At 39.7% G+C, this 12,895-nt stretch overlaps 1 protein-coding gene across 1 annotated transcript in view; it reads right to left on the reverse strand.

Moving 5' to 3' along the window:
• The window catches only part of LOC139939130 (uncharacterized), a 257,440-nt gene that overhangs the window by 77,605 nt on the left and 166,940 nt on the right, over nt 1-12,895 (reverse strand). The window lies entirely within an intron of this gene.

Here is a 12,895-nt window from a genome sequence, read left to right on the forward strand (position 1 = left end):
CACAAGCACTCCCAACCATGGCGTAGCAACGAGTCCACTCGACCATGCAGTGTTTGTTTTCAAATTAGCCAAGGGAGCATGCAAGCCCCACACCCAAAATAACAAAGAAACGGGATATTGAAAGCGCTGGTCTTTAATCACTGCGATCTCGTAGTAGTAGCAATCAATGGAATCTTCGCGGGCTTTTACTTTCCGTGTTATGATTGGTGACCTCTGAAACGAGGCAGAATGTAACTTACGTCCAGGGGCGGGGTCAATTTCATAGAGCGGTTTACTTAGTTTACAAAACCGGTTTAAGGCACTAGATTGGTATTACTCAAAATATTTCAGAGTATAAAAACTTTCTTGGATAATGAGCAAGGAAGAAATGGTCATCACGTATAAAACATCGCGAGAAACGTCTCCCTCTGAAGTGACACAGAAGGCGTGTATTCAAGGGCTAATTTTAATTAAGTAGGATTTGAAACTTTGCGCGGTGGATCAGATACAATATAGAAAAGTTTGCGGTAGTACCATGTACTGACTATCTCTAACTCGACGTTTCGATCAGTATGCTCTGATCGTCTTCTGGCTAATTTTAATACTATTTAGTGGGCCGAATCAGTCCCCCCCCCCCCCACAAAAAAATACAATAATAATAATAAAGTCTGCCTAGAGGTATGAGCATGGAGCCATAGCTCTATGGGTATGAGCTATCAGATTATGAAATAAAATTCCGTTTTTTATGTACCGTGAAGGGTGTATTTACTTTACGTCAAAGCTCTGTGCTATACGGTTAACGTAGTGTGTAGAAAATGGCGTGTACTCGAGCGGCTAATTAGGTATTAATTAGTGGACCAATTTAGCTTCCTTTATCCAAAAGTGAAGTGCCCAAAGGTACGGTCTATCAGATAATGACATAACATGTTGTCTTTTCTGCAAAAGGGTACATTTACTTTGGGTGCAAGTTTTGTTTAGTAATAGCAGGGGCGTCAATCCGTCTTGAAAGATGGGGGGACATCACATTTACGGCGTGGGGTCCGGGGCCGCTTTAGGGCCCGGGATTTCTTTTTAGTCCGTAGATACTCTCTGGTGCAGTCCAGTGGATCTGAGGGGTGATGTTCCCCCCTTTCAGGTGTTGGAATTGAATGCCTATTTCAAGGTATGATGCACATATTCTTGCTCTCATGGTATTGTACCTAAAAATCATAGCTTCGTTATATCCATATTGTTTCTGCATTCTAATGCTCAGACGGCGTTTCATCCCTATCATCACCAGACCTAAGTTTTATGGGGCAAATCTGTCAGAATGAAACAGAACATCTGTAAAATGTGAACAGCAGTAGAACCTTTTGGGTGGACAGCATCTTCAAGCGGGATCTATGAACTAAGTTTTAGGGGGGAAATCTGTCGAAGAGTGAGATCACGAGTGCAAACTTTTACGGCATGGGTCCGGGCCATACCGGACCCGGGAAATTTTTCATTCTAGATGCTCTGTGGTGCAATCTTAGGCCAATATAAGAGGCATACAGAACGGAACATAATATCTGTAAAATGTGAGTAGCAGTAGAACCTTTTGGGTTGACAGCATCTTCAAGTGCGGAACTAGGAACCAAGTATTAAGGGGGAAATACTGTCAAAGAGTGAGGACGTGAGTGTGACGCCTTTACGGCATGGGTCCGGGCCCGCTTAAGGGCCCGGGAATTTTTTTTTTTAGATGCTCTATGGTGCAATCTTTAGGCCATTTTGCAGCCAAATGGCAAACGAAACAGAATAATGAGCAGTGTGAATATTGTGTTCCAGTGCTCCACAGTTCCTCAGTGCAAGACACGATTTTGATGATAAAGGTGGTCAAACGACACGGGGAATATCTGATACTGTTCAAAAATGGAGTGGGGTGGGGTGGGGTGGGGTACACGTCCCTTCCACTCTTTCAGGGGTTAGGTGCAAATCTGTCCACGACGGAGCATGCGTGTGAGAAGCCTTTACGGCTCGGAGTGCGGACACAATTAAGGGCTTGGCATTTTAGACGCTCTGTGATGCAATCTAGGGCCAATTTTTAGGGGGGATATTGCGTCATCCTTTGCCCACATGCCCAAATAGGGACACAGGGTTTCGTCTTACACAATGCAAAACTTGGGCTTCATGATAAAGGTGGTCAAAAAGGTGGGGGACCTTTGATATTGTGTCCCCCACCCTCCAAAAGGTGAGGGGACATGTCCCCCTGTGCCATCCCCCCCCCCCCCCCAGGATTGACGCCCATGAGTAATAGTAGCTGTTTATCATGGTCTGGATGGTGCGGTAGTGATTACGGTGGCTAAATTACTCACTAGTTATGCAGCCGGATAATCTAGTTCTCCCTTTGAAATTTGGTCAATGATTTATTCAAATTTATGGAAAAGACAATAACAATGAAGCCAGAAAATTAAAAAAATCGTTAAAGCAAGAAAGGAGGGGCAGACCCAAAATTTGACCACCTTTTACTGCACAGTGTATTTTACTCTTTCCTGAATTTCATTAATGCGCGGCTAGGGGGCGCCAGCTGCGCTCTCCCGTAATTTGGTGATATGGGAGGGGGTAGGGCTGATAAGGCGCAAACGGCACCCCCACCCACCCAAGTATGCCGAGCTATCCCTGACCCGGTGTACCTCCATGAATTTCCTTGCCTCTCACCAATTCGTGGGGGCCAATCCCATCCAAAATGCCTAAACTTGGATGTCAAGAACACTAATGCTTGTTCTTTGTATAGCGTAATGTACATCAGCGTATAAAGTACAAAACTCGTAAATTCTTCCTTGACTAAATTAATTGGGCTGAGCTAATTAGCAGACTTAACAAGTTGGGGCGCTAATCTAATATAGCCAGGGGTATGAGGAATGGATTTATGAAATAAAAACTAATAATATTTTCCAATTAAGATGGAACTCTTGGCTTTGTAGTTGTCCATACCTTACGCTTGTTCTTTGTATAGCATAATGTACATCAGCGTATAAAGTAGAAAAACTCGTAAATTCTTCCTTCGTTTAATTAATTGGGCTGATCTAATTAGCAGACTTAACAAGTTGGGGCGCTAATCTGATATAGCCAGGGGTATAAGGAATGGATTTATGAAATGAAAATTAATAATACTTTCCAATTAAGATTGAACTCTTGGCTTTGTAATTGCCCATACCTTACGCGTGTTCTTTGTATAGCATAATGTACAGCGTATAAAGTGCAAAAACTCGTAAATTTTTCCTTTATTAAACTAATTGGGCTGAGCTAATTAACAGACTTAACACGTCGGGGTGCTAATCTGATGTAGCCAGGGGTATGAGGAATGGATTTATGAAATAAAAATTAAAAAGATTTATGATGGAACTCTTGGCTTTGCATAATTATGCCCGTACCCAAACGCTTGTTCTTTGCATTGCATATAAACAGTGTATAAAGTAGAAAAACTCACAAATTCTTCCCTAATTTAATTAATTGGCCTGAGCTAATTAGCAAACTTAACAAGTTGGGGCGCTAGTCTGATATAGCCAGGGGTATGAGAAATAGATTTATGAAATAAAAATTTGTAATATTTTCCAATTAAGATGGAACTCTTGGCTTTGTATTTGCCCATACCTTACGCGTGTGTTTAGTGTATCATACAACGTATAGTAAGAAATTCGTGAATGCTTCTCTTGATTAATTTAATTGGGCTGAGCTAATTAGGTAAGTTAACATGTCGAGGTGCTAATGTGATTTAGCCATGGGTATGTGGAACACATTTATGAGATAAATGATATTAATATTTTCCATCTTAAATGGAATTCGTTTGTTTAGTTTTTGCCTATACCCCACGCATGTATTAGGCATAATAGCGTATACAGTACGAAATTCGCAATTTCTTTCCTAATTGGATTAATTGGGCTGAGCTAAATAGCAGACTTAAAACACTGGGGCGCTAATTTGATATAGCCAAAGGTATAATGAACAGACTAATGAAATAAAAATTAATAATATTTTCCAATTAAGATGGAACTTTTGCCTTTTTATTTGCCCATACCTTACGCATACAGCGCATACAGTACACAAATTCGTAAATTCTTCATTGACTAAATTAATTGGGCTAAGCTAATTAGCAGACTTCAAACACTGGGGCGCTAATCTGATATAGCCAGGGGTATGAGGAATAGATTTAGGAAATAAAAATTAACTAGACATTAAGTGTTTGTGAACAAACACGAAGCTGTTCCGTGGTGTTTTGCTTGGATTATGTGCTTCATTGCCCAAGGAATATATAACTGAAAAAAGGTTTCAAAAAAGTTGTGTAGCTCTTGTTATAAAGTCTTACTTCCCGGTTGACACGTAAGTAAAGGTCAACATGGGCCCACAGCTACCAAAGATTAATCTGCAATGCCAAGGAGACTATAAAATCGGTTGTGTAGATTTTGATATATAGTCCCACTTCCGGTTGACCCAGAAGTAGAGGTCAACTTGGGGCCACAGTTTTCCAAAGCTAATATCTATTGCCTTAGAGTCTATAACTGAAGTTTGAACATTAGCTTTTTACTTTTTTAGATAATGGGCTCACTTCCGGTTGACCCGGAAGTAAAGGTCAACATGGGGTCAAAGTTGTTTCAAACTAATCGTGAATGCCCAAGGAGTCTATAACTGAACAAAAATTGATAATCTGTTGTATAGTTCTTGAGATATGGTCCCACTTCAGCATTTTGATAAAATTAGTTGGTTAAACATGAGGGCGGGTGGCTGAAATTCACAACAAAAACATCATAATTCACCGTAAAAAGCATGTACATCCATAAGGGACAAAACAAATAAAACACAAAACAATTAAAACATCACAAGGGCCGGTTTTAATCCCACGTTTTGATAATTATTTTTAGGGCAAAAAATATCGCTGACATAATTGTGTTATGAGAAACAAAATACAATTTGGCTAAATCAAATACAAAATCAAAAACACGCAAAACACAAGGTATTTGCTGTCAGTGGCCGTCACTCATGCTTCTCCTTTTCCTAAGTTGTTGACATTTTTTACGGCTCTGACATTATAGTGGAGAGCGCCCTCTCTTTGTGATTGGCTAAAGTTTCCCACCACTGGGTAACGGCAGTTGGGCTGAAAACCTTAATTGGGATTTAAAAATAAGACGTCTTCGTAAAACCGCAAATGTCAGCTGCAAGGAAAACCGTCTGCATGATGCAGTTCGAAATTCTACAGAGAAACGGTATATCTTTGGTTTTTTAATATCCCTGTCAAAATATACTTCCGTAAAACCATTTGGCACTTCCTTGAACTGTTTTCATGATACGTGTACTTTTTAAGCTGCCTCCAAACTACGGTCATGACACTTTGACGGGCCAGACTATGACATTAGTATTACAATGTAGTCAAGCGAAGCTTCCCACGGTCTCCTCTCACGTTGTGGTTTACATATACATGTATGTATGTACATGGACAATGTACATGTTACCGGTATTTTAGCAGTAGTCCCTAAAACGAGCCACGATCGACTTCAGAGTAGGTGAGATCTAATAATTACGGTCCTAATTGAACATTCTAAACCATTTATTCCAATCATTCTTTTTGAGATATAACTTAACAAAAATAGGACTAATATCATTCAGTTCATAATCATGGGCCTAATTGTTTGTTGATGAATTCCGACCTGGGCCCTGGGTGTATCAAATTGTACACCTATCAATTGTAAGACGCACAACTGGGTCAGATCCAAAACCTGTCAACCAAAACTGGAAATAATCAACTTTTTGTATTACATTGAATTGATTATTTTTTTCTTTGTGTGAGCCATATAGATATTGGAGTTTTTAGGGGCAATTTTTTTTTCGCTGAATCTCGTCTTATTTCCAAGATATACACCGTGAAAGACAAAAATGGCGCAATCTGAGTGCGACGGGACGGAATTTTAACACAATTGATTCTGATATAAACAAAGCTAGTCAAATCAAACTTTTTGTGATCAGTCTGTTTGGCTTGTTCCTAGGAACTGATTTAAGCATTAAGGTTTTTTCAAATTCTCAGTGAATTGCCTAGGGTTCTTTTTAAACAAGTCCGCATTCCGTCCTGTCGCGTTTTGACATAATTTTTTTAAATTTTTACTATGATAAAGTAAATGGATATGAATGAAACTTTGCAAAGTATCATTTTTTGAAGTGTTGAAGATTAACAACTTATGTGTTTTCATATTTTTGGACCCCAGGTTTATACAGGACACTTTAAAATTTTCATGACGGGACGGAAATTTAGTGCGACGGGACGGAAAATGGTGCAATGGGACAACAATTATATTATAACACCATATCTTCTGGAGTATATTCTGACTCTTTTATGAAATGTTTACTGTTATGGGTCCTTGAGCAGTTGTAACCGAGTTTACCCTCCCGTCCATCATTACTGGTTCCTCAGATACTTTCAGATGTGCATGGTCAATTGCAAAAATGAAGCTCCTCAAACTTGTGTACCCCTCTATGCAAAATAGTGTACTCCACACTGACCTACAATAAATAGGCCTAACCTCCATGGTGTATGTTAATGGTAATGTTACACACAATATGTATTAGTATGTTACACATTGTTTTGATAAGTAAGACCTAAAGTCTAACTGCCCTATATATACCTCACGGTATACTAAAACTCAAAGACACAAACCGTTGAGAAAAAGAGTATCACTGTTCTTAGTGTGCATAGAATGAGTGTGACGACTAGTTATGTAAGATCTAGACATTGTACATACTCGGCACGAAAGGAAGAAAAATAAAAAATATACGAAGCTAAGTTTTGGCCATTATGAAAAGTGTTTGGGGGGATGAAGGGGAAATGATTTTAGATCGCGTAATTTGGCTAACGGCATAAAACCTGACAAACTACACGAAACCTGAGGCTCTGAGGGATATTTTAGAAAAGGGAAATAGTTGAAAAGACAATTTATAAAAGGGGGAGGGGGGGGGGGTTGGGGTGGGTTAGGTTATAAAAGGAATTTTGAAAAAAAGAAAAAATAACTTGAAAGACAACTTATAAAAGGGGGAAGGGGGGGTTGGGGTGGGTTAGGTTATAGAAGGATATTTTAGAAAAGGGAAATAATTTAAAAGACAAATTATAAAAGGTGGGGGGGTAGGGGGGGTTAGGTTGTAGTTAGTATGTTAAGCCGACAATGTCCCTGATGTACCTGGCACCCTTAAGGTGCGCTTCATTAAGAGACAAATCACCAAGACCACCAAGCTCGAGTCCTTGACAGGTGGCATTCGGAAAAGAATTTTTGAGAACAAATTTACGAGTGTGAGCAAGATGAGGTGGAAGACATGGATGTTGGTGAGGATGAGAGTGAAATTGTTACAGATGAAAGAAATGTAAGAGATGAGATAAGTGCAGGTGACAAGGTTGCTGATGACAATAATGATCTTTCTTGGAAAGTGGGAAACTGGGTAATTGTAGAGTACGACTCACAAATGTACCCCGGTGAGGTCCTTACAATCAAATCAACCGATACTTATGTACACGCAATGACCAAATCTGGGGGTTATTGGAAATGGCCAGACACAGACGGGAAAAATATGGATACTGTGTGGTACAAAAAAAAAAAGGTCATGTGTAAAATTTCACCTCCTGTACCAGTGGGGTCAAGGGGACAATACAAAGTAAGTGGTAAGTGACTTTTCTATGCATGAGCAGCCATAGCTAATGTATTAATAAGCAGGGTACATAGTACATTGCTTTAAGTAGGCCTATCAGTTGATTTGACATGTTGGTTATGGGATCTACATCTACAGGTACATGTACTTGTAAAATGTTCTAAAGATTTATTAATTAACTAAAACACCATTAAAGAAGAAAACAATGGTTTTTAATGCTAGTATTTTGAAAGTTTAACATGCAGATCAAATTTGTTAAAGATCTACAGATCTAAACCAAACATTTACACATATTGACAAATTTCCGTCCCATCACTTTTCCGTCCTGTCACACGACCATTTTGTTTTTTAATTAAGTGTTTTTTATTTACAGAAAGAATCAAGCTGTGATGTCTATGTATAGTAAGAAGGCCAATAGTTGTACTTTGTATTGCCATGAAAATTGTTGTTGACTTCTCATTAAACTTGATGAAAATCAGTATTGAACACAAAGTACAAAAGTTTCATTATTTCTTCATTCCGTCCCGTCACTTTTTAAAAATGTTCGCTACCATGGCAACGTTTTTATGTTGAGGGTAAATAATTTTTCCAATAATAGAGCACAATTTACTTGTGATTATAAGTACCTAACTAAAAAAAATTAACATTCCTGACAAAATATATGCAACCAAATGTACTTCATTTTCCGTCCCGTCACAAAGAGGTAGTTTTGGATCTGACCCAACTTGACCCCCGGGGAGGTTGCGTCAAGTCTGCGTCTTTACTCTCAATAAAGTGATGGTGGGTACATCAAAATCCATAAGTCGTCAGTCAAAAAATCTTTAAGATGTGCGTTGAGGTACGTCATGTTCCTTCGATGTTTTTTGTTTATTTGGTGGAGAATCAAATAATGAAGCCAACTTTCCCTCCCTGTCTTCGAATGATGTTGGTACCGTAATTTTCGGATTATAAACCGCGGTTTATATGTTGATTTTGACATTTTTTTTAACTCCTGCGGTTTATTCTCCGGGCGGCTTGTAAGCCGACGTATAAATATTTAAGAGAAAAAACGGCATTTTTTAAAAGAAAGATCGTTCGTAAACTATTCTAATAATAATGTTTTTTTTCTTCAACGAGAACAAAAACCTGCCTGTGTGATTACAAAATCCCACCACAATTGTATTCCGTGTTTCCTTTGTAAAACGTTATCAACCGCCCTCAGCTCCCCCTCTCAGCGCAACTCGGGTTAGACTAGACTGGTGCCCGTCTATTTATCCTAGCGATCTCTACATGCTGACGTCAGACATTCAAGCTATACTCGTGTCTCAGCGAAATAGACTCGTCCCCTGTCTATTTATCCCACGATCTTTACTGACGTCAGACATCCAGGCTACACTCGTGTCAGCCAGCGGTTTCTTCAGGTCAACCACGCACACCGCAACAGCAGAACGTACGCAAAGAATAACTATGCCGCGCCGGGGGTCAAACAAAACGTTTTCAAACCGCCCTGATTGAGTCCAGTAACATTGGGAATTTTATTTCCAGGCGGCGCAAATATGAGGGCGTAGCGCAACCCGTCGGTATTTGCACACATTCCAACCTTTCAATGCCACAACCTGTGTTTTGCTCGATCTAATTAGCCGCTATCGTGATTGCAATCGTTTATTTTGCAGCAAAACACGCATCCGCTGTCGCTCATCGGTCGAGCGCAATCAACAAATTTGCGCAACAATTTTGTGCACAATTTATAACTTGCGCTATGCAGAACAGGCAGTTCAAATTGTGTATCGAGCAATTTGAAGATTGTGCACCATCGTGTACACACGTGCATGGTGTGCTTTGACTTGCGGTTATTAGGGCCCCACTCTGTTTTCTGTGCGTTTTACTAGCTAGTGCGCTGGGTCCCGCTCGTCTCGAAAATCAAGCGGTACCACCTCGAACACCTCAAATGGTGCATGCACTTGCAAAACCGCGAAACTCGCTCTCGTAGCTGTAAGGTTGAATTACTTTGTATTCACTGCGCCTGCGTAGTTCATAGAGACTTTATGTGCGTCGGTAATGTGCGTTGTTTTCTGTGGTTGGTTAGTCAAAAATCGTTCGGAGGACCATCCAAATCTGCAACAAGTGTGTCATTTTCTTTAATCATTGTGGGTCTTTGGACTCACAAATCCGACTCGCATATGGACAGTGACGCATCCTCCCCGGGGTCAAGTGGTGCGTCTTACAATTGATAGGTGTATTAGTATTACTCTTCATGGGGAGTAACCATTTTTTACTTTCCTATAGTTTCACATTGACTGTCACTATTCAACTTTACTAAGTCGCTTCCCAATTATGCAACGCGACTTTTTTGCAATAATGTAATGCTCGATTGCTATAAATAGTAATTAGTAGCATGGGAGGGCAGAATTAAAAACCCAGTGTGTGCCAGTGCAAGTTTACGAGTGCTCGTGACGGTGCTTTCTCAATGCCAAGAAACACTCACCCCATTCGATCAAAATATCATCCTGGGATTTATCGGCATTTAACCCTTTGCATGCTACCATTCATTACACACACTATTCTCTGCCCGCTGGAATCATTAAAATTACACACATCTGTACTCGAAAGCATTTTTCTGTGTGAAGGAATTATTTTATTGCAAAATGCAAATTAAGATAAATGAAGAGTATAATACAGACAACCAGTTAGTTCAAACAGAATTGAATTCGAGTACATAATTTATTAAGTACACACTTCCAAAGCACAGCGAAAAATTTCCCCAACACCATGGACAGTTCTACCCTGTTTCCTTCTTGCATAGGAAAGCTGCCATCGCTATCATCAGATTCGGCCCCATCTTCCATAGATATGTGTCCGTTATCTGGCCCAATGTCAATAGACATAACCCCACTCAAGTATTATCATCTCTATCGTCTCCCAAAACATCCTTAGACTCTTATTTTCCAAAGCTAGAATCCGCGAAAATCTTCCAGAATGCTGCCTGCGGCGTCCATTGTTACTCCATTTTGTTTGACGGTGAAAACAGTCACCGAAAAACTCGGAAAATACAAGATTTTTTCATGAAAAACTGTCGCGTATTCATTCGTAACATGTCCTCTGTGTATCGAAGTGTATAGAAAAGTACCCGGATGGATGTCAGGGGTCAAAAGAAAGCTTGATTGTGTGCAAACAAACAGCACGTTGTGTTGGGCGCAAATATGCGCCTACAGCAGTGAGGGGATAAACGTTGCGGGCGCAAATTTGCGCCCGCAGCACGCAAAGGGTTAAACAGTGATTTTCCTAAACTTAAAGGAACTTGAAGATACATGCAGGTCTAGGAAGACACTGTAATGAGGTGGTGGACAACTGTAGTTTTGACATAGAGGTTTATAATTTGGTGTTTTTCTTTTGTTAAAAACTGCTAAATTATTGGTTTTACAGCACGTTGACACACATGGCACACACACACTGCATGATGGAACGAGCCATTGCTTCACAGGGATATAGGTTGTCAGAAATAATAAACATGTGGACTGATAAAGTACAACACCCCAGCTTCTAAATTTGATTTATATATTTTTAATCAAATAAATGATATTAAGAATAATGAAGTGGATTGATGCATGCATGTCCGCCCCTCTAGAATAATATTTCAAATTAATGCCTCCACACAAAGAGTGGAGCAGGTCCATTTTGTGTATGCCTAATGCAAAGAGCAACGCAAGTTGCAGTGTCAACTAACCGCGTATGATACCTCAACTGTAGCCTTGCTCAAGGCAGTCGCATTATTCGCTCCGAAAAGACGCCGCTGTAAACCCACCGGTATATATACCGGTTGGTTTACAGCGGAGTCTGTACTGTGCGAGGTGCGTGTAATCACACTGCACACCGGTGTGAAGTTACATCGTATTTGATTGGACTAAAGTTTTGATGTTTTCACTGTTTGCCCCTGTGTTACGACAATATTAAACAATCACATTTTTTTACAGGACTCGTAGAAAAACTACTGAGTAAACAGTGCTGAGTAAACGGTGTACAGCGAAAATTTGTAATTTGTAATTTTAAGGCGATGCAAATTTATCATCTTGAAGCATCACAGACCTTGCTGCTAAACTTAGGATTAGAACTATCTTGAGCTACCAGGCAATCTTGGCAGTCGAGTTGGTAATACACTGCTCTAGAGTTTCAAAGATCCCACTAAAGTTTTTATGCCTGGACTCGGAAACACTTTGACTAGCAGGCTCCAACCTTTCAACCTCAATAGTCAGCGAGGCATTGTTGGCTTCAATCTTTGCATAATTAGAAAGTTAAACTTACTATCTGCTTACCGCGTATGAGTCCATCCAAGTTTCTTGCTAACAAAACAGTTATACTGGCAGTGTAATCCAAAATATACGTAAGTTTGAGTTCAATGGGTCATCTGGGTCCTGAGAAAATAGTGAAAAACCGATGACACACTTTATAAGCGCTTAAATGTATTCAGCATTCGTGCCTGCAAGGGTTAAATTTTTTAGCAGCATTGATTTCAGTCATTTTGCTTTCCATTGTTGACTACTTGCAGCTGCAGTGCAAGTTACCTCCATGTTTTGTGCAAGGGGAACGTCAACACCAAAACCTCATGCATTATGTGCCCATTTGAAATTCTGGATGTAGAGAAGAAGTGTAGGTTACAGTGCATTTCATTACTCACAGTCTTTAATTTCACATGTAGCGCATAATGAGGTAGGTATTATAGCCAATCTGAACTTCAAAAAAATATTTCTATCAATGTGGAATATTGTTTGAGTACTTTCTTACATTTTGAAATGTTGGTGTTTTCTTTGCAGGTCTACGAGAGACATGACCTGAAAACTCATAATAGAATGAGCTCATAGTGTTTGAGTTCTGCTCAGATGTTGTCTGGCCACAAGGGATGTTAAGGTAAAACTGCTTTGAATTATCATGAAAACTAACCATTAGTGAAATATTAGAACAATATTATGAAAAGGCATCAGTTTAGACGAACATGAGTACAGATGCAGAGAATACATACTTAAGTATTGGTTAGCTTGTTCTGCTGTATTGTCTCCATGAATTGTATCATATGCTTATAGAGTGACAGCAAAACAAAACACTGTACTCAAAATGTTTTGCCCCTCACGTTTACATGACTACACTGTTCTTTGTACTCTCACTGAGCGTTACTCTCTCATCCAGGAAATACAATTGCACAAATTCTCACTGTCTTTTAGAATCCTTGCATTTCAGTAATGGTTGCCTTATGGTTGGTAATCGATGTTATCTGCAGACAAACTGGTTCACAATGACCATTGGTCCA

Source organism: Asterias amurensis, chromosome 6 (genome assembly GCF_032118995.1).
Source record: "Asterias amurensis chromosome 6, ASM3211899v1".
In the NCBI taxonomy this organism is placed as follows: domain Eukaryota; kingdom Metazoa; phylum Echinodermata; class Asteroidea; order Forcipulatida; family Asteriidae; genus Asterias; species Asterias amurensis.